Here is a 19,754-nt window from a genome sequence, read left to right on the forward strand (position 1 = left end):
TTCAAATCACTTTTTTGAATAGTATAACATTTACAAAGATTAAGGAAAATGATATTGACGTTACTTTTGATTTCTAAAAACTGAATACAATTTTATAATTTAGGAAGACGAAGTGCATCAGGAAAGAGATGATGAGGATTCCAACAGTTCTTCAAATATTTGATTCGAAATGGATTGCACCATTTTTGAACCTAAGAGGTTAAGAATGAGAATTATATTGATAAATATTTTTAAATAATTATCAATTTAATTTTCCCACCTAAAAAATACAACATATTGTTTGTTCATATAGTATATTCGTTCAAATCTTCCACTCTCCAAGTAACATATTTATATCGTGGTTGTTGATTTTTTTGTTTGTCCGCTCTTTCCCTTGAGCTCTTTAATGGACACAAGTAATGAGTCATTAAACTAGAGGTGGGAAAAGATATTCCAATGCCGATTCTATTAAAATTATTGATTCCGATTCTACATCCGATTACGTCATTGTTTATAACACCATAAACACTTTTTTGAATTCTGATATGTTTCCTAACTTTTCCCATGCTCTAAGATGTAAAAAGCTAGAAAATTGTTTTTTAAGAATCTAAATATGTTCTATAATCCGCCTCATAGTCCTTCAAGATTTTCCATAATACCTTTTTGATAATTATTTGTAGTTTTAGGACAAAAAGTATCAATGAAAAAAGCGATTGAATCTGTATAAAAATAGATTAAACTAAAATATGATTATTTGAAATAATGCTTTTTATTTAATGTGATGAAATATACTAATTGGTTGATAAAATTATATAATGTACACTAGGGGTTATTATGTGTATCAAAAAGCTATCACGGGCTTAGGCATCACAAAATTTTCTACTTGTAACTAGAAATTCTTCCATTAAAATGAATTGGCCCGGAATTCCTTCATGTCCACACCTTTTTGTTAGAAAAAGTTTCTGCATAAAGTAAAAAAAAAAACACCTTATGAACTAAACTTATTTTTGTGATCTATTAAAAAGCTTTATCTATTTATTTTAAAATATAAATGATATACATATATTCCTAAAGTCGCTTCTACCGAGTGTAGAAAAAGTACTGAGACCTGACTGTACGTAGTAATTAAAATTATGATTATTGATCAAGATGTTGTTGCATATAGAAAATTCTACTTTATAATAATTTTTCTACAACAATGCTCATTAATTATGTTTCTGGCCACCATCAGCCTCAATCACTTCCGGAACACCTTGATCACATTGGCAACGAAGTATTTTTCATGATCCTTCAGTGCTGGTTAACGAAGGTCTTCATGCATCAATATTCAGGTGACAGACTTTAGGAGCCTTTTTCTCAATTTGCCACCAAATTGTGGATTCAGATCTGTGCTCTGAGGGGGAAAAAGTTCTTGGACCATATTTGCATGTTACTACCCATCCATTCTTGTACAATATTAGGAGTATGCGCCAGAGCCTCGTCCTGCCGAAATACGCACATGGCCTTGTTGGACTTCTTCATGGTCTTGGTGATCTATGGTACCACATTTTCCTTGAACACAATCAAGTAGTCGTCTGCGGGTAACTGGTATCCAATAGGAAACCAAATTGGAGGCATTTTTTCTCCAGCTGATGCCACAACCCCCAACATCATCACAGAGGCCGAATGTTTGGCCTTGGTGACTATCCTGATGTTGTTGTCAGTCTTACCAAAGCATACAACTCGATCATTTTGCCAGTAGACGGGGTCAACGGTATAGGTATTTTCATCAGAGAAAAAATTATCAGATTGCTGTTGTGCTTCAGATCATTCAAGAGTTGTTGGCATACCTGAAGACGGAGTTCTTTTTGAAATAGGGTCAGGATTGGCCTTTCAATTCTTCTAAGAGACCTTCCTCCAGCCTTTCGGATGGCCTTGCACACAGTAGACGGATGCACATTCTTCCCCTTGGCGTACTCCAACATCTTCATCGTTGGATTGACCTCCAAGGCATCCATGATGTCTTCAAGCTTCACTTTGGAGGGTCTTCTAGTCTTGGGTGTTCCCTTAAGTTTGTCCCATCAGCCAAACGATTTCTGACCCAACAGACTGTGGCCTTGATACCGTTTAAGGCCTTCATGATGACCGAGGTGGTCCTCCCAGCGCGGACTAAAGAGCCTATGATGGCTCTTCTCGCCTCCATCGCGACATATACAGAATTTTTATTTATAACATGTACACCAATCAAAGGCTTAAAATCTAAGGTATTCAAAAATAATCCGAATTTTAAGATTTAATCAACAACAACTATTCAAAACTGTATTTTTGAGAGGGTATCATTACTTTTACTAAACCCAGAAAAGCACGATAAACGTTGCCCATCCCTGTAATTACTAAGACAATATTCGAAAAAGATATAACATTACAAATGAAAAGGAAAAAGTATTGAATACAAAAATGCCATAGGACCTACATTGGCTATTATACTTACTAATAAGATAAACTATGGGATTGAATCAATTGATTGGTCAGAGACAATATTCTAAGTTCCTCCAATCTTGCAATATTGGTCAGATGAAGAGTTTATGAAAGTTGTGGCCTTTGATGGAAAGAAGAAGCCAGCGTTCTTTTTCAAGGCTGAACAGAAAATCGGCTTTTGTCATGAACTCCTGCATGGTCATTTGGTGACGTGTAAAAGCTGTGATTGATAATGAAGGTGGTCATTTTGAGTAAAATAAGTTTTGCAAAAACTTTGTCGATATGTTTTGTTAACATAATTTTTTTGCCTATTATTGAAAATATAAAATTATTGATGTATTTCTAAATCCATCTCTTGAGTCCACATTTTTCCGTCCTGCCCTGTAGAACTAAAAAACAAAAATTTGTACTGTAAAGGTTAATTTGAATGTTTTCCGAAATAAAAATAATCAGGAACCCACCATCTCAATCCAAGGGCAAAAAATTGTTCACGAATATAATCAAGCCTGTGACTACTTAATACTGACTTATTCAAGCCTGTGACCTGTTGTCAGAGTTTTTTTTCCTTGTTGTTTTTTTTGTCAGAGTTTTTAATTTTATTATCACTCATTTTTGTCATTATTTTTTCAACAAATGTATATTTTATATTAAAAAGGTCATAAAAAATATGGCTTTAAATAAACGTTATTTCTTAATTGTCTAACAAAAAAATCCTAGTAAAGGCTTTGTAAATAAAAATTATTTAATTTAAAATAAAACTCTCGAAACTTCTTCCCATTTTTAATTGTGTTGGGTTTTTCTGTCTGGATATGCTTGAATAGTATAATTTGTACCTTTGGATTGATAACTAATATCTTTGGTCTTATCCTGCCTCATTGTAAAATTCAGTCTAACAAAAAACCCGGTTCTAATCCGGTGTCACAATTTTTTTTTTTTTTTTTTTTTTTCAAGAAAAATTTGAAGGGGAAAAAATATATAACATCTGTTTACCTTCTCTTTGGACGAATAATTGGTCAAGATTCGACCAAAATAAATAAGTCTGTCTCGGACCGAGTCTCAATACTAATATTACTAAATACAAATTTGTGTTATTCGGTATATCGATAATACATAGAAATAGTTTTTTTATTTTATTTCTTTGTGTGCTCTTGTAGCGTAAACTTTTAAAGGTTTTATATTTCATAAGCGTATCTATGTATATCGTATATATATAATGTAAAAACCTGTGTCTATGTGTTTCTGTCCGGGAATCTCGTCCAAACCAATGAACAGAATTTGCTGAAATTTTTCAAGTTGTTTTTCAAGTCTTCAGATATTGTTGTAGCAACATTTTTTTGGTCTTGAAGGCCATGGTGGCCTTTAAATAGCATTTTTCTAAAAACGATATTTGGACAAACAAACAAATATATCATATAAAACAAAAAAAAAAGACTGTAAAATTTTGATTGAATTATTATGTATCTTTGCACAATTATTTTTTTTCTAAAGTTATAAGATTTAGGGAAGAATAGAAAAGATAGAATATAACAAATGTACCTATTTTATATCAATTAATGAAAAAATTATCCTATATTCTATCCAAATAACAATAAATACAAAATCATAGCGACATCAATAAAGATAACAAGTTCCTGTACATGTATATATGGACCGGCTTCTCTCTATCGTCAAAGAAGAAAACAAGGAGGTAACTGATATCAAAGTTTTCTCTGATGGATCAGCTACACAGTTCAAGAACAAGTATCTCCTGGCTAATCCTTCTTGGTTTAAAACCAACTATGATCTAGAAAACTTTGAGTGAAATTATTTCCCCCACATCTCATGGGAAAGGTCCAGTAAACGGTCTAGGAGGGATGGGGGTATGGGGGTGTGAAGTGTTTAGTGAGAAGGTGTGTCTTGAGCAGGAAAGTGGTTGGTTCCAATGCAATAAAATTTGGACAAGAGTTGAAGAACCATAAAATTCTTGTAATCAAACATTATGTTATATTAAAATTTCAATTTACATACTCCTAAAACGTATTAAACATATCATTATTATCCACAACCTTATAGTTTCACACTTCAACAAAGCATTAATAGTGATAAAATAGAGTATCAATCAAGTTGACATTATAAAGATATCTGTTTGCCTAGCACTCAATTGGATTTTCACAAATGTCCGTCCCTAAGATTTCACATGTCCTGTCCCTATGATTTGTAATGGACTGTGGGGGATGACCATTATAATTTGAATGCTTGTTCAACTAACTTTCCTAAGCCGAAACATCTCTAAAAAGAAATTGTGAATACTTCAAATAAAGACGCAATATTTATCAAAAATTTGATGGATGGTCAAATCTATACACTTGTCTGATGTTCCGTCACTAAGGGATGTAATCGACCATAGCAACACACTTAAATATGCTAAAGAGATAATAATTACATCAATACATTGCTGAGCTAATTATCTTTCAATTTATAGCTCTTCCAGCACTTTCACACCTAAAGTTTTTGCGCTCTAACCCAAAATGTTTTCTGAATGTCCTGTCATTAATTATAGATATCCCATTTATCTTCATTGCTAATATATTATAGCTAAAGAATATACCTTATGTTACAACTTTAAAAGATTTCTTGTCAAAAAAAAAAATTGCCATTTATCAATTTTTCAGTTTAACTTTTAATTCTCTAATTTTTCAGTTTAACTTTTAATTCTCTAATTTTTCATTGAATAGCGATGTAAAGTATCGTGAAAATGTTTCGAAATTAAATAAAATTAAGTTGACTATTTGACTATTGGTAATAATTAATTAATATTTTAGAAGCATTAAGATTACGTCCAATTTAGATATGTTTAATATCCAATGTATTTTATTGGTATTTGTTAGAGATTAAGTCATTTAATCCACTTATTTACATTTAATTTCTGAACTGTTTGTTACTCTAAAATATTCAATACTTATTATATACCCTTCAAGTACTCAATATTATGGTTGGGAAAGTCCAGAGGTGAGTAGTCTGACGATGACGAGGGCTACAAGTTTGGAGGGCAGAAATCGGTGAGGCTTTTTTAGCGTTAAGAGAGTTCTTATGACCTTCTTCCCACGTGCCGAGACTTATAGGTAACAGTAATCTCCCTTGGAGTAGCTGGCGTCCAGCCAGAACTTTACAACTTCTTTCTGTACTCCTTGGCTTCAATTTTCGGTCAATCAGTTTTTGGTAGCAATATTGTTGTGTCCCCCTTCTTTTTTTTGTCTTCCTGGAGAGGCTCTCGCCCCTTTTAATGACCCTCCTCAGCCTACAGAAAAGTTTAATATAGTAATTTATAATGTCCTTGATCTCTTTTATAGATTGATGAAGTGGAGAGGAAATGCAATATCATACCTTTTTGCCTTTATCACAAACAATAATACAGCGTATGAAAGATTATAAATTTTGAAACACAATCGTTTTTATAAACCAACATCGACTGCAAGTAAAACGGCTTTATGGAGCTCTAATTGATAAAGTACAATTTGCTTACCCACATTGTAGTTTATAATTGGTTATTTATAAATTTAAAATACATACATTTTACCTACGGGGTCCCAAAATTTAACAATTGGTTTTCCGGGATCCCGGAGAAAAAACTAGGTTTGAATCCCAAGAAACAGTTGATCAATTGTGTATGAAGGTATGCAATTTCAATAGGTATCTATATATAAATTATTAAATATATCCATGTATCAATATTTCAAATCGAAAAGGTTACATTATTATTTTTGTGGGTTTTTCTCCACTTTTTCTTGACACATTTAATTTTGTTTTATGTGGGTTTCTCTTTCATATTAAAGCTAATGTCAAGAATGAAAGGTGATTTGTCATTGCAATTATTGTGAAATTACAACAGAAAGGGAAAAACATACTTAGGTACACACAAATAAATAAAAAGATTACTAAAAATATTATATTCATTTTACAAATATCACTTAAAATACAAGATTTTTAAAAAAATCAATCACAAAAAAGGAATGCTTTCTAATATTCCTCTGAAAATATATATACTCATACATCAAGTTTGCAACCATGATGGAGTGGAAAAGAGTCGTTTTAGAGAGTAACATAGAGATAGGATAGGATATATCAAAGCGGAATATCTTTTTTTGTTTTTTAATACAGTGAAAAGCTGTTTGTCAAAGAAAACAAAATTTTCACCTCATACGACTTTTTTTTTTTAACTCTTTCTCTTCTTTTCTTTCTGGAATCGTCCGACTGTTATTGTTGGAGTCTGGATCTGTAGCAGTTTATCTTAAGATCCTCCTTGACAATTATCCTTATTGTTTTAAGACTCATTCCTATTTAATGAACCATCCAATTTATTGATTCAACAAAGTTTTGATAGATTTTCATTCTTATGGGTTTGACAAATTCAGCGGTCCTCAAAAGGCTAGTTCTCTTTTTACAAGGGTTTGGTGGAGCACTTCCAAAGTAGCGATAACGTTTTAAGATTTTATAAACGACCCTTATTCTTATAAGTCTGTCTAAGATCTGAAAAATTTTATATGGTTATTTTCCTTCATCATATAGGAAATGACAGTTTGCCTTTGATATCCAATCATGATTGACAAAGCATTTGTAAATTTGAATTTTTTTTTTATGCAATTTTAGATAGATATTATTGCTTGTGATCCAATAATTGTTTTTCCCAACTCAAGATTTGCGACCTTTTAAAAAATTGGAAATTTTTCTATGCTTAAGGAAACCTGTATGATGGATACTCTCTTGAAATTTGACTTTGCGGTTCCGTTAACTAGATGGCCCCAATGGCCATCCAAATCCTGTAGATGAGGTCAATTGTATTCTTCTCCTTATCCTTGGGCGTAAAATGACCACCATCAGCAGTTATCAAAACCTTCACACAGCACTGGAATGCCCTGCTTGAGTTTATCACAAACTCTTTGGATATGTTATCTAACACAGCAACGAGGGGTGACTTTAGTGAGTCCACACGTGAGTGGGGAGTTCTGATGGTTCTCACACAGCAAAGTCCAATGGATTCCAATCGGGCAAGAAAGAAATAAAATATTACCACTGGGTAAATATTCTTGTCTCAGAAAATTGTCAACGTGTACTCATTATTTTTTATCCAAGTCAGGACTTTTTTGACCTTCTCAAGCCTTCTGGCCGTCAAAGATCAAGTCAAAAGGTGGCTAGGGATCTTCGTGCATGAGGACAATCCCAAGTCGTGATTCACTGCACTCCTGACGGTCCCCTCAGCCACAGAGAACTCGTTAGATAGACGATTCATAGATTTCGTGGTGTATTCATTGATCCTATTCTTCAGCAATCTCAAAAATAAGGATCCTTGAGCACTTGACAATGTTTATAATCTTTTCCACACTAATTATTGCGTCAATGAGATCAAAGATTTGTGTCTTTTTAATTCTAGCTCACTCATGATGAAACAATCGTGCGATTTTTATAATTGCTTCTCTATGCACAAAAGATCAAAAACAGGATGTTAAAAAATAACAGCAAAAGCTCCTCATAATTATGAGAAAACGAGTGTTAATTACCTGTCCAAGTTTTGCTTACGAACCCTGTAGAAACACTTTGGAAGGTTAGTATTAATACACAACAAAGCATCCTTGATAAGGAAGGAAAAAACATATATTTTAAAAACAGACCAAGAAAAAAAAATGATACAAAACTTATGAGTTAGTACTATGTAGTTCTACAAGAGGGAAAAAAACTATCTAGGGAATAAAATATCCTTAAGTTTTCTCTTGCTTTATAGTATTAAAAAAGAAGTTAGTTTCCTTCTCAACCCATTGGCAAATTAATAAATTAACTTTTAAATACATCCAAACATAAATTTATATGGTATTAGGATAAAAAACATCAAAACCTGACTTTATTTACTTTAAAAAAATACTGCAAAAATACCAAAGTAGAGTAAAAATAAATTTCCTCGTCTAATGGAATTAGAATTTTCGTGACGTCAGTCCCTTCTTTTTTGTTGTATTGTTGAAAAACATTGGAGAAACAATTAATTAAGACACACCTATGTTTAATGGAAGAACATTATTAAACATCATGCTAAAATAATATTTACATATGCACTTTAAAGCAACCTTACATCTCTCATGAAGAAAGGAATATAAAATTTGGATCACATTGGTCAACACCTTTAAAATGGTAAATGAAGTTAGAGCAGTTGAATGGTTCAAGCAATTTTGAGTTAGGATTGAGTATTATCCAAAAAAGAATTTATTAAATGAAGAGGCGGAACATAAATGCAAGAATTATAAGGAGGGATGGGGACTACGTTGTGGAAGTTGTTGCAGATCCTACTAATACACCAAAGATAGTTCCTTCGGATGGTTACTTAATAAAACTGAAATTTAAAGGCGCCAAACTGCAGTGTCAAAACTTTTTTGGTCTTGGACATACTAAACATGGTGGTAATAATGCCAGATTGAATATCTATGAATATGGTAATATATAAAGACAAACTATTGCTCAATTATTTTGTAGTGATAGTAAAGAAACTTAGAAAGATAAGAGTTCCACTTCTAATTACTGCAAGGCAAAAAAAGTACCGCTAAATCCAAATCTTATCCTACTTTCAAAGATAAGGGCTGCTTCGGTTTCAAAAAGATTGTCTACAAATTCGGGTATTTCACACCGCAGAAAGGTCCAAATAAAATTCAAAAGAGTTTTTAAATGTTAATTAACTATAGAGGATTTTAACAATATGTGAATTTCTAGAGATCCGTTAATGAATATGGGAGTGAATAAAATAATTTTGCTAAATACGTGAGGTGGAAAAGATAAGCCTTCCAGACATCCCTTGATAAAAAAAAACTGCTCTACAAAAGACCAGATGTTTTTGTTTTTCAAAACATAAAATCCATGCCTGTCACTGTTGTATTCTAAGAAATTACCATTATTTATTCACAAGAGATTGGAGACGGGGGGGGGGTCTGTCTTTAGTCTCGAAGTCAATGGATAACCCCAAGTGTGTATCAAGCTCAAGTGAGTAGCATAAAATATTGATCCCAACAATATGTGGGGGATTGTTTATATATATTGTTATTAAGTGTTCTGCCTTCTTTCAGGCCATTATCAATAAGAACAACTCCAAAAACGACATTTCTCTTCTCATTATTAATATTGATCTGAATGTAGATTTGTATAATTCAAAATCTCACTATCCAAATTGTCAAGTTGTGCCTTAACTCATCATGGAGCTAAGGTTACATGATGGCATCAGAATTCTTAATTTCGAAGATACTATGTCCTGGAGAAGTGGGAAAAGTCCTCACGGATCGATTTGGAGCTTGATTCCTGTACTATATTCAAGAAGATAATAAAGTCACGCTATTGCCCACATCGTATATCGGTTCATAGACATCGAAATTGAGCTTATTCAAACTAAGAAAAGGTTTAAAATACCCAGATGGGCAGTGGAGGACGAATTTTATTAATAATTTTAACCCTTCTTTTAATTAAAAAAATATCCCTAATTTATTTTTTTACAGGGTTAGATCCCTCACCTTACAATTTACTTTTAGAAAAGAGAGAAAAACTTCAATGTTCCAAAGGGAGTTTGAAGATGCTTTTTAAGCAACATTACAAAAGATACTACAAACCTATTTTGTGCCTCAGGATAGCTGAGACAGAATAGAAAGTAAAAACCATGCTGGAAACTAACCCATTAAAAAGACTTTAAACTTTTGTTCGAAAAGATCGACCAATGACCTTAATTAAGAAGGTTATTGAAGGTGGCCTAACAATCACTGACTCTCAAGAAATTTTAAAACTCTTCCGTACGCGCTTCCAAAGACTTGTTCGTTGTGATAGATATAATTTTCCTCGTTCTAATTTAATTAATTTTTAAGGAAAATCCCATATCCAAATACATAAAAAAGGTTGTAATGGTAATAAAGCTTCTGGATCCGATGGTGTGGGTGGAATGATTTTTACCCAATGCGTGAAGGAGGTAGTTCCCTACTTAGTCCAACTGGGAAAGTCCATGGAAATCTATGGGAAACTTCCGAAATCATTTACTAAAGGCCGGATTGCTCCTATTTCTAAGAAAGGTGTTGCAATTGGCAATACTAATTGGAGACCGATTCCAGTGAATTATGAGAACTACATAACTCTATCTCTGTTGTTCTCAAAACTGAAATTTAATCTATTTTAAATTCCAAAATAGGAATGGATCAAAAAGGCTTCCTCAAGGAAGAAATATACAATCAGCCATTGAAATTGTACAGAAAAGGGAAATTTTTGGAGCTATAATTGCTGTTGACTACAGCAAAACATTTGATTCAATTATATATGTTCATGTCGTGAAAGTAGTAAAAAAAACTCATTGATAATAAATACTTTAATCTTGTCATATCTCTTCTCTTCAATGGAACATCAGTTATCCATATGGGCGATAAGGAAAGTGAGCATTTAGCTTTGAAAAAGGGATGTCGGCAAGGCTGACCTTCTGCTCCCTAACTATTAGTTGCTGCATTAAACGATCTTGCGGGTTTCATTTTAAAGAAATTCACGGGTTTTGGAGTTATCTTTTGGGACCTCAAAACATATAATTGATATGTACGCCGATTACATCTCGTTAATGTTAGAGACTAATTCTGAAGGACAATTAACTAAACGGGATTACGTTACGCATTAGAGATGGAGGACTATCCTGGGGGTTTACGACCAGGTGGATGGGACAAGGTATAAAACCAGTATAAGTGGATTGGGGGGGTTATAAGCGTAATTCTCCCTATAAAATCTGAGACCTTTACTAGCATTAGTAAGCTCCAGGGGTTGACTAAGGCTAATAACTAAAATTTATTTTAGATTTATTTATATTTAATCTTATGGGCTACTTCAAAAAGTATAAAAGGAGATCCGTTTTAAAAATCAACAATAAAACCCCACAATTCTTCCTATTGGTAACAGGAATCCTGCTAAATATTCTCAAATTGCAGATTGTGCTGTTAGGGATTGCAATTGAAATTCTTGGCATCGAATGGTAGAGAAACGGTGCCTTTTTATCAAACTGGACTTTTCTGGATAAATATATAATTCAGCAATCTCCTCTTGGGGAAAATTTAACCTGCAGAAGAAAATTGATCTGTATAACTTCTTAATAATCCCTAATACAATTTACAAAGCAAAAGCTATTCCATGGCTGGCCGAGATTGGAATCTAGCTGGCTCAATCGGTTGTTTCATATATTTTATTTACCTTCAATGAAAAGACCCAAATCTGTTTTCGGAGGAGGACTATCTCTACTCGCCAGAATAATATATCGGATTTTATATTTATAATATATTTCTTTGTTGTATTTCTTATTTTTGTTACTTAAATGTGCCATAGACTTATGAACAACCCTGAATATATTTTTGCAAAACTGTTGTACAGCAAAATTCAAATATTTATATCTTCTGAGCCTTCAATTCGATTTCAAAAGACAAACAATTTCTAAAAAGAAAATATAATTTAAAAAAATTTTATATTTAATTTGTTTTTTTATTAGCTCGTTTTAACAATAAATATGACCTCCTTGGTCAAAGTTTATCTACGTATGAATATTTGAACTAAATGAAGGATTTTTGATGTAATACATAACAATATAGTCAATGTAGATGTTAGATCTTTTAGCGTGTAGCATTGAGCATATATACAGGATGTACTGTAAATGGTGATTCCTGATGTATATCATATACACTTTTTCGATCTAACATATTAAATAACAATATAGTCGTATTAATGAGATTTTGCAGGCGAGTACACTATAGGTATATAAAGAGAACTGTTTATGCTTGTTTGTTTTATAGCTCTCTTATATATCCTAATTTATATAAATATTTACAGTATATATATTAAGATTTAAATAAAACATAAACGCTGCTATGAAAAAAAAACTCTCGTAGGCGTTTTGAATGAAGAATCGTGTTTAGTTAGTGGGCCCTCTAGCGACCCAAATACTGAATAATTTTTATTCTTTTTCAACCACTCATAATTATTCTTTCGTTCTTGAAGAGAGAACATATATGAATTGATCCAAGTATTGAGTAGCTATGCGTGAACACGTTCATGAAAAACGGAAAATAACACCGATGATTTCTTAGGGAGTTATCTTTCTATATTGTAAATATTTCTATAATGCAAAAATTTCATTTACCCGACGCCTAATTACTCCGAGCAAAGCCAGGTACTGCCGCTAGTATGTTAAATATGTTCATGCAAAGAAATCTTAAACTCAGGACTTGAATTGCTCACGCAAGCGAGTACTGTTTTCTTTAGTTACATTCAATACATAAAGGTGAAGTGAAGAAAATATTATTCAGTTTATTCCTTCATCAATTAATTATAATTATAACTAACTAATCAGAATTGGAGACGCGGACGCGGGTTGTACTTAATTCTTATTAAATTAGGACTTGAAACTCCACGAAGACACGATTTGGGCTACGAAAAATAAATTTCAGATTTGACTCAGACTCAATGTGAAGGACTCATAACTTGACTAGCTTTCGTAGTCGTATCAACATGGCCCGGATTTAAATAAGACTCTAGGCTTAAAACTCACAAACTCGCGTACCCATAAAACTCGCAACTTGACTTGAACTCGTATTTGGAGATATTGGACTTTACCTTTGAGACTTCTCTCGAGCTTATCTCTCAATAATTGGGATTCTGTACTAGTAGTCGTAAAAATTAGTTCTTAACAACTCCGTTTACGAATATGCATGTATAGATATACTTGTAACATTGAATTTTGAATGGATATTTTCCTAAAGAATTTTACAAATCACCATATACAATTGTTAATAGGGAAGAGAACTCTGTTTGCTTTTGAATTCGACTTATATATAAAAATATGTTTGACTGAATGCAGGATGAAAATAATGTCTTTGTTTCAACATCGTTCATAATTCCCATACAAAGTTTTACATTGAAGGCACAAGTTAAATAAATGATAATAGAAGGTGAAACTAATCAACCTCTCTTATTCATATTTTATGATCTTGTTTTAAATGGTGTAGCTCTATCAACTTGTGCACATCATTGAGTTTAAAAAATGATAGTATTTATAACATTCTAGGTATTTTGGGACTTTTGTAATGGACCTTTCTATATATCCTGAAATGTAAAAGATGACTTTTTAACATCTTTAAGAGTGTCATTGATGCCAATATTGGGCAGCCCTTGATTCAGTATGTGTGCAAATTTATAAGGATCTTTTAAACGTAGTACCACATTACCAGAGATTAAAAGATGATCAAATGTCTGTATAACAATCAAATAAAACATCACAAAATTAGCGAAGATATTATAAATGAATAAATAACAGATTTCGTCCTAGATGAAGATATTAGTATTTGTAGAGAATAACTTACAAATGTTATTATGCTAATAGATTTATTCTGTGTATCTCTGAATAGATATAATAAATATTATTATGTTATAATCATATTTATACTAATTATATACTAATATATGGTGCCTAATTTCTTGGAACTACTCCTACCCATTTATTAATCATTAATCGTTCACGAAAACTTATCTATAAAATCCATCCTCAGAAAGTTTGTAAACTTAATAATCATTCAATATTGTTTGTTTGATTCTAGGGAAAAGAATCAGTATGTTTAAAAAATAAGAATTTTCCTAAAATGAAATTAATATTCAACTAATCCAAACTAAATTCTGGTTCTAAGTAATATAAATTATAATCGTAATTACTAATAAGAAAATTAATAGCACGTAGTTCTGGTAAAATACACACGCTTTTTTTTTTTTTTACCGTTCAAGTCTTGTAGTAAAAGATGTATTTGATGTTAACGTAGTAATCACTTTATTTTTTCATATGGGAGAATTTCGATTTGAATTGGAAATAAAATATATCAACAAAAGTGACTTTTTTTTTAAATATAATGAAATAAATGTTTATGATTAATATCTGTTTGTATCAATGGCTCAATATTTGTGGAACTATTCATGTGATTGCAAATATATATATATATATATAGTTTGTAACTCAAAATATACATGTACTTAAACAAAATTTTATGAAATTCGTCATTGTTCAGGTGAAATCCTTAATAAAAAAACTTGAAAATACCGGATCTACTTAAATTTGTCATATTTCAGTCGGTAACTAATTTTTCCATGATTAAAGTTTCCAGAAGCTTAGTTTCAACAAGTAAACTCAAAATATTCAAAAATAAACTTTGAAATAAAACCCATTAAAATCGGAACACTTTTGAATTTATACTTCAACAAGATATAATTATTAATTAACAATAGAATTTCTTCAAAAGAACTATTTTAAATAAATGTGCGTCTGAGCTCTTAATCATTCATGTAGCCGTCCTTAGCGGCAATGATGGCTTCCAGGCGATGACACAAGTCCTGATATCCGCATTGGGCGTAGTCCTTTGTCACGGCGTCCGAGTGATGACTGACAGTGGCATTGAGGGCCTCGGTGTTTGGGTGACGGACACTTCAGGCCTTCCCCTCTACATACCCCCAAAAGGAGTAGTCGAGGGGATTGGCATCGTCTTTAGAGGGCCAAAAGTATCAAAAAAGAGTTCAAATTACTCATTCAAAAGAGTGTTGCAAGGGAAGAAATGGGTTTCTTTAATTTATTTGTGCCAAAAGTGGCCTCTTGACTCTCACAAAGGCTTGTTACACTCACGTTTTTGATAGATCTCACGACAGTTTCGTGTGAAATCCCGAGATCTATTGCATGAGCCTGCATGAACTTAAAGGGATCGGCCTGGGCTGTTTTCTTTAACTCCTCTGGATACAATTTGGCTTTTTGATTTTCCCCTCTCCAACATTTCTGACTTCCCGACAGCGTAGAAGGCAGTCCTGGAGACTGCTTGGAGTGTGCGAATGTAAATTTGGCAATCATGTTCAAGTGTCATTTTTTCAACTTGTACGTAAGCCAGAGAGCTCATGTTTGGTTTGTTTTGTAATTAATTGTTTGCCTTTCATTTTATAATTTCATTCACTCAACTTTCATTAATTATTGAATTAGTTAGTTTTCAGATTTCAAGTGACCACAGGGCACCACAGTCCATTCATTTTACAAGTAATGTTTGAAAGAATGAATTAAGGGCTCTTAAAAATAAGAAAGGGGGAAGAAAGAAATGATGCAATTAATTAGGATATTGATTAATATTATTATTCTTCTCAACACAACTATTCAAAAGTATGCTTTGTTATGAATTGGGTGTGTATATAGATGATGCAATTTATTTACCAAATTTAAATTAGATTTCTTCTCCTTTTATCACCATGTTTACACATTAAATTACTTTAAGTCGTTGTTGTTATTGTTTTTTCTCAAGTGCAGTATTTGTTGATGATGTTACTACAAAGGAGACAATATTTTTAGAGTTGTAAATCGTAAGTATTTTCGGTATGCCAAAATATATCAATTTAAAAAAGACATGGTAATTTAAAGAATGTTTTGGTGAAGGGCAGCTTAGCTGTCAATTACTTTTTATTGCATCAGCTGCAAGCAGCCGTGAGAGGAAGGAAATAGCAATTACCAGTGGAGCTAGAAATTACTCCTATGCAAACCTCAACTCTACCCCGAGTTCAACGAGGACTTCATTACTCTTTTTTAACTCTCTGTTAGTGAACATTTTCTTTTTTTTTTGACGTAGTTAATGAACTGGGGTTAAATGTTTAACCAAATATTAAGTAAATTTTATTTCCTGATACACAGCTTACATAGACTCAAAATTACGATTATCAATTATAACAGCGTTAGATTCGGACAACAATAAGATATAATTTTTCATGATTTCTGAAATATTATAGTTTTATTTTTGATAAAAACTTATACGAAATATCAGTTACTTTTAAGTAACTTTTGGTTCTAAAAATGTACTCATTAACTTTGATGAGTGTGGTATAACAGCTGATATTACATGTGTAGATATTCCTATTCCACAAATGGAAATGGGAAATACACAAGTCAAAAGTACGACTTAAAAGTGAACAAACTAAATATATTCACTAAACCTTCATGGAAAATTGTTAAATTTGCAAATAGTTCCAAGAAAATAGGTTTTTGCAACAATAAAAAGTTGAATTTATTCTGAAAGTTGTTTAAGAAACATATTAATTGAGTTTCCAGCATTAAATCTATATTAAACAGATATGAAGAAATAAAATCAAAATTGGGGTGTGGAAAATCCCAGTTCACTAACAAAGGGTTTAGAAATCCTCATTGTTTTTCTCCGTCATTTATAAACACATGCACTAGAGATAACTTATAACTTAGAAGTTTTCTCTTCAAAAGTTATGATAATAGCTTCGAAAAAATAAAAATATTTTTCAAATTGCAATTTTGAAAAAATCTTAAAGTTTCCTTATTCATTATCACATTCTCTCAGGTGTGTATGTGTGTTTCTTAATGTACCTCTAATTGGTCAGATGAAGTTACACTGACAATTATTATAGTGATGTAAACCGTGTGTATTTTTTAGCTGGCCCGGTTTTTGGGAATTGATAATATGAAGAAGGATTTTATTTTCCTTAGTAGTTTTCATTATATTTACAATTCCTGAGTAATGAACTTACTTTCCTAAATAAATTGAAGTATATTCAAAACCAGATGGAACAATTCTGGCCCATGTCCTTGTTTATTTCCTTTCCCCCCCCCTCCTGTTGCCAAAATTTCATATTCATAAGAATTGGGCATTTTTTTTTTTTTTTTTGATCAAGTACTTCCTAGTGCATTTCAGATTTTTTTTTAAATCAAAATTGAAGTCATAAAAAATTTCAATATACTAATTGAAACATCATTTTTGGAATTTTCCCACTTCAAAATAGTTAAGTACCAAATTTCAAGAGGTTATTAGCTCTTTTGGATCAAAATATACACAGGAAAAAGTAGCGTCCGGTAAAAAGACATTGAAGCAACCTTGAAAATTTAGGTCTTAGTCGAGTATCTATATCTCAGAAACGACTCGGAATTATGTGCTGAAATTTGGCACCCGTAATCTACTCATGCATTTGAGCTTGTGTGCTAAAAATCATTCAAATATGAGAGGGTCGGCTGCCATGCCTCGTTGATTTGATATGGTATGACCCTTCCTCCATTTCACGTTTCATGTGCTCTCTCAGGAAAGTATTAACGAGTAAACTCAATAACTTTATATTCTTCATTTTATGAGGCAAAAGGTATTCGGTTAAATGGTATTTTACCAACTCAATATCTGTCATTTGTCAATTCTTCTTAATTACGGGTATCAACTTTTTAAAATGCAGAGGAAATTTTTCCCAACTCACTTTACTTCAAATCTCGTGAGTTTCATAAAAGGAACGTCTCTCCCCCTTTTTCTGCAATTAAAATAACATACTTTGGTTTTCACAGCCATAAAAAAATAGTTACAAGAAAGTGTTTTGCTGTTTAATGTAAATGGGTAAATTTTATATCCCATGTACCAAACATTCTTCAACTACCTCTATATATATGACTACAGTAACACATAAAACCTTTTTCTTTTGATATAATTAGTTTTGTTTGCAGCCTTTCAAATAAAGGATCATTTTTCAAGCGTCTACTTCCACTCATGGAAATAAATAAATATACATGCATTTGACGTATGAAAAATGCTTCTTTATTTAAAGATATTGGTACATGTATTTGAACAAATACTATTTTCACTCTCATGGATAACTGCCGTAAGTGATAGAAATTTAAAATATGACCTATTGTTATTTTTAAGTTGTTTAATGGGCATTGCCTAGAAATATACATGTAAAAATTATGAACTCTTACCATTGTTATTTTCCCTCATAATCATTCGACAAATGCTTTTTCAGCATCAACAAAACTATACCCTATGTGACACTTAGGTAAATTTTCATTAACTCACATTCCCAAATATGTTCATTAAGGCACTTTGTTGACCCTATGGCAATATATATATGTAATAATACAAAGTACTATACCCAATTTAATTATATTTTTAAAAGATAATTGTTGTGCCATTTCTTTTCCTGTAGTCGAGAATAGAGCCTGTGACACGCCTCACAGAAATTTTGATGACCTCAAGGATGAGAAGCAGTGGGTCGTCACGCTCCAAAGCATTCATCAAGAAGTGCTGCAGCACCTTTAGTTCACAGCCGGATGTCATGGTAGCAGCCAAAAGGAAATTATTTTGAAAAATAGAGAGATATTGAGAGTTTAGTCGTAAGCGTCCTCTCAATACTGCAAGCGATCCGGTGCAGAGGGAAGGGGATCCCAGGCGGTTTCGAGAAATATATGGAGCAATCGATACGTATCCTCGGATACTTCAAAGATAGGCCTTGGATCGGGAGAATGGACGGACGAATGTGTATAAAGTCCTTAGGAGCCGCAGTTTTTAAGGTTAACTGAACCTGATAAACATTTTTTATTTGGTAACACAGATCATAAATTATACTAGACGTCATGACGTAAAAATTATTTTTAAAGTAGAGTTTATAAGTATTCACGTTGTGAGAATAATAAAAAGAATAAAGGGATCAGCTGGTTAAGAACATGCCTCGCCAACTGAAATTGATTATATTGATGATATCAAAATTTGATTTAAAGTTCAAATACCGCACACTCAAATGAACTGAACTTCTATATAATATGTTCATGTAAAAATGGAAACAAATATCAACAATATGAATAACTTGTTGGATAGCCTTTCAGTGGTTTAATATTGTATCTGTATCCCAGCTTGTTTTATTTCCTCGCCACACATATATTAGTTGATGTTGTAATAATGGTAATAATAATTTTAAAAAATAGAAACATATATTAACTATGAAGTCTGTGATAAATCCTCAATGCTATACGCTTTTTAATTCTTCCAAAAAAAATTACGTTATTTTTTCTAGGGATGGACCATCACACTGGTTTGGACCGAATAAATAAGGACCAACACATCACTCATTGTAATTGTCTATACATGGAGTAACAGTGGACTTAGTTGTATATTATTATGCTTCTTCCTTTGGAAGTAGCATATTTCAGTACAAAATGTACGAGGTAAAATCTTGGACTTGACTTTAGATCAATCTGGATTACTTTAGGGTGAATATTTTAAAATACTAGTTTGCGTTATTGAAACAGGGACTATTCTGCCTACAAAATTAGTAAAATAATAAAAACTCTCAAAAATCAATAACATGTACCGGGTCGTGGAAAAAAAATTTCCCCATTTGGTGCATTGAAGGATAGATTAATAAATAATTCATTCATAAAGCCATGCACTCCTTTTCATTCTTGCAAAATTTTAGCCTATTTATCAGTCAAAAAGTCTAGGATTTTACCTCGCAAACAATAT

The sequence above is a fragment of the Lepeophtheirus salmonis genome, chromosome 8 (assembly GCF_016086655.4).
Source record: "Lepeophtheirus salmonis chromosome 8, UVic_Lsal_1.4, whole genome shotgun sequence".
Lineage (NCBI taxonomy): Eukaryota > Metazoa > Arthropoda > Copepoda > Siphonostomatoida > Caligidae > Lepeophtheirus > Lepeophtheirus salmonis.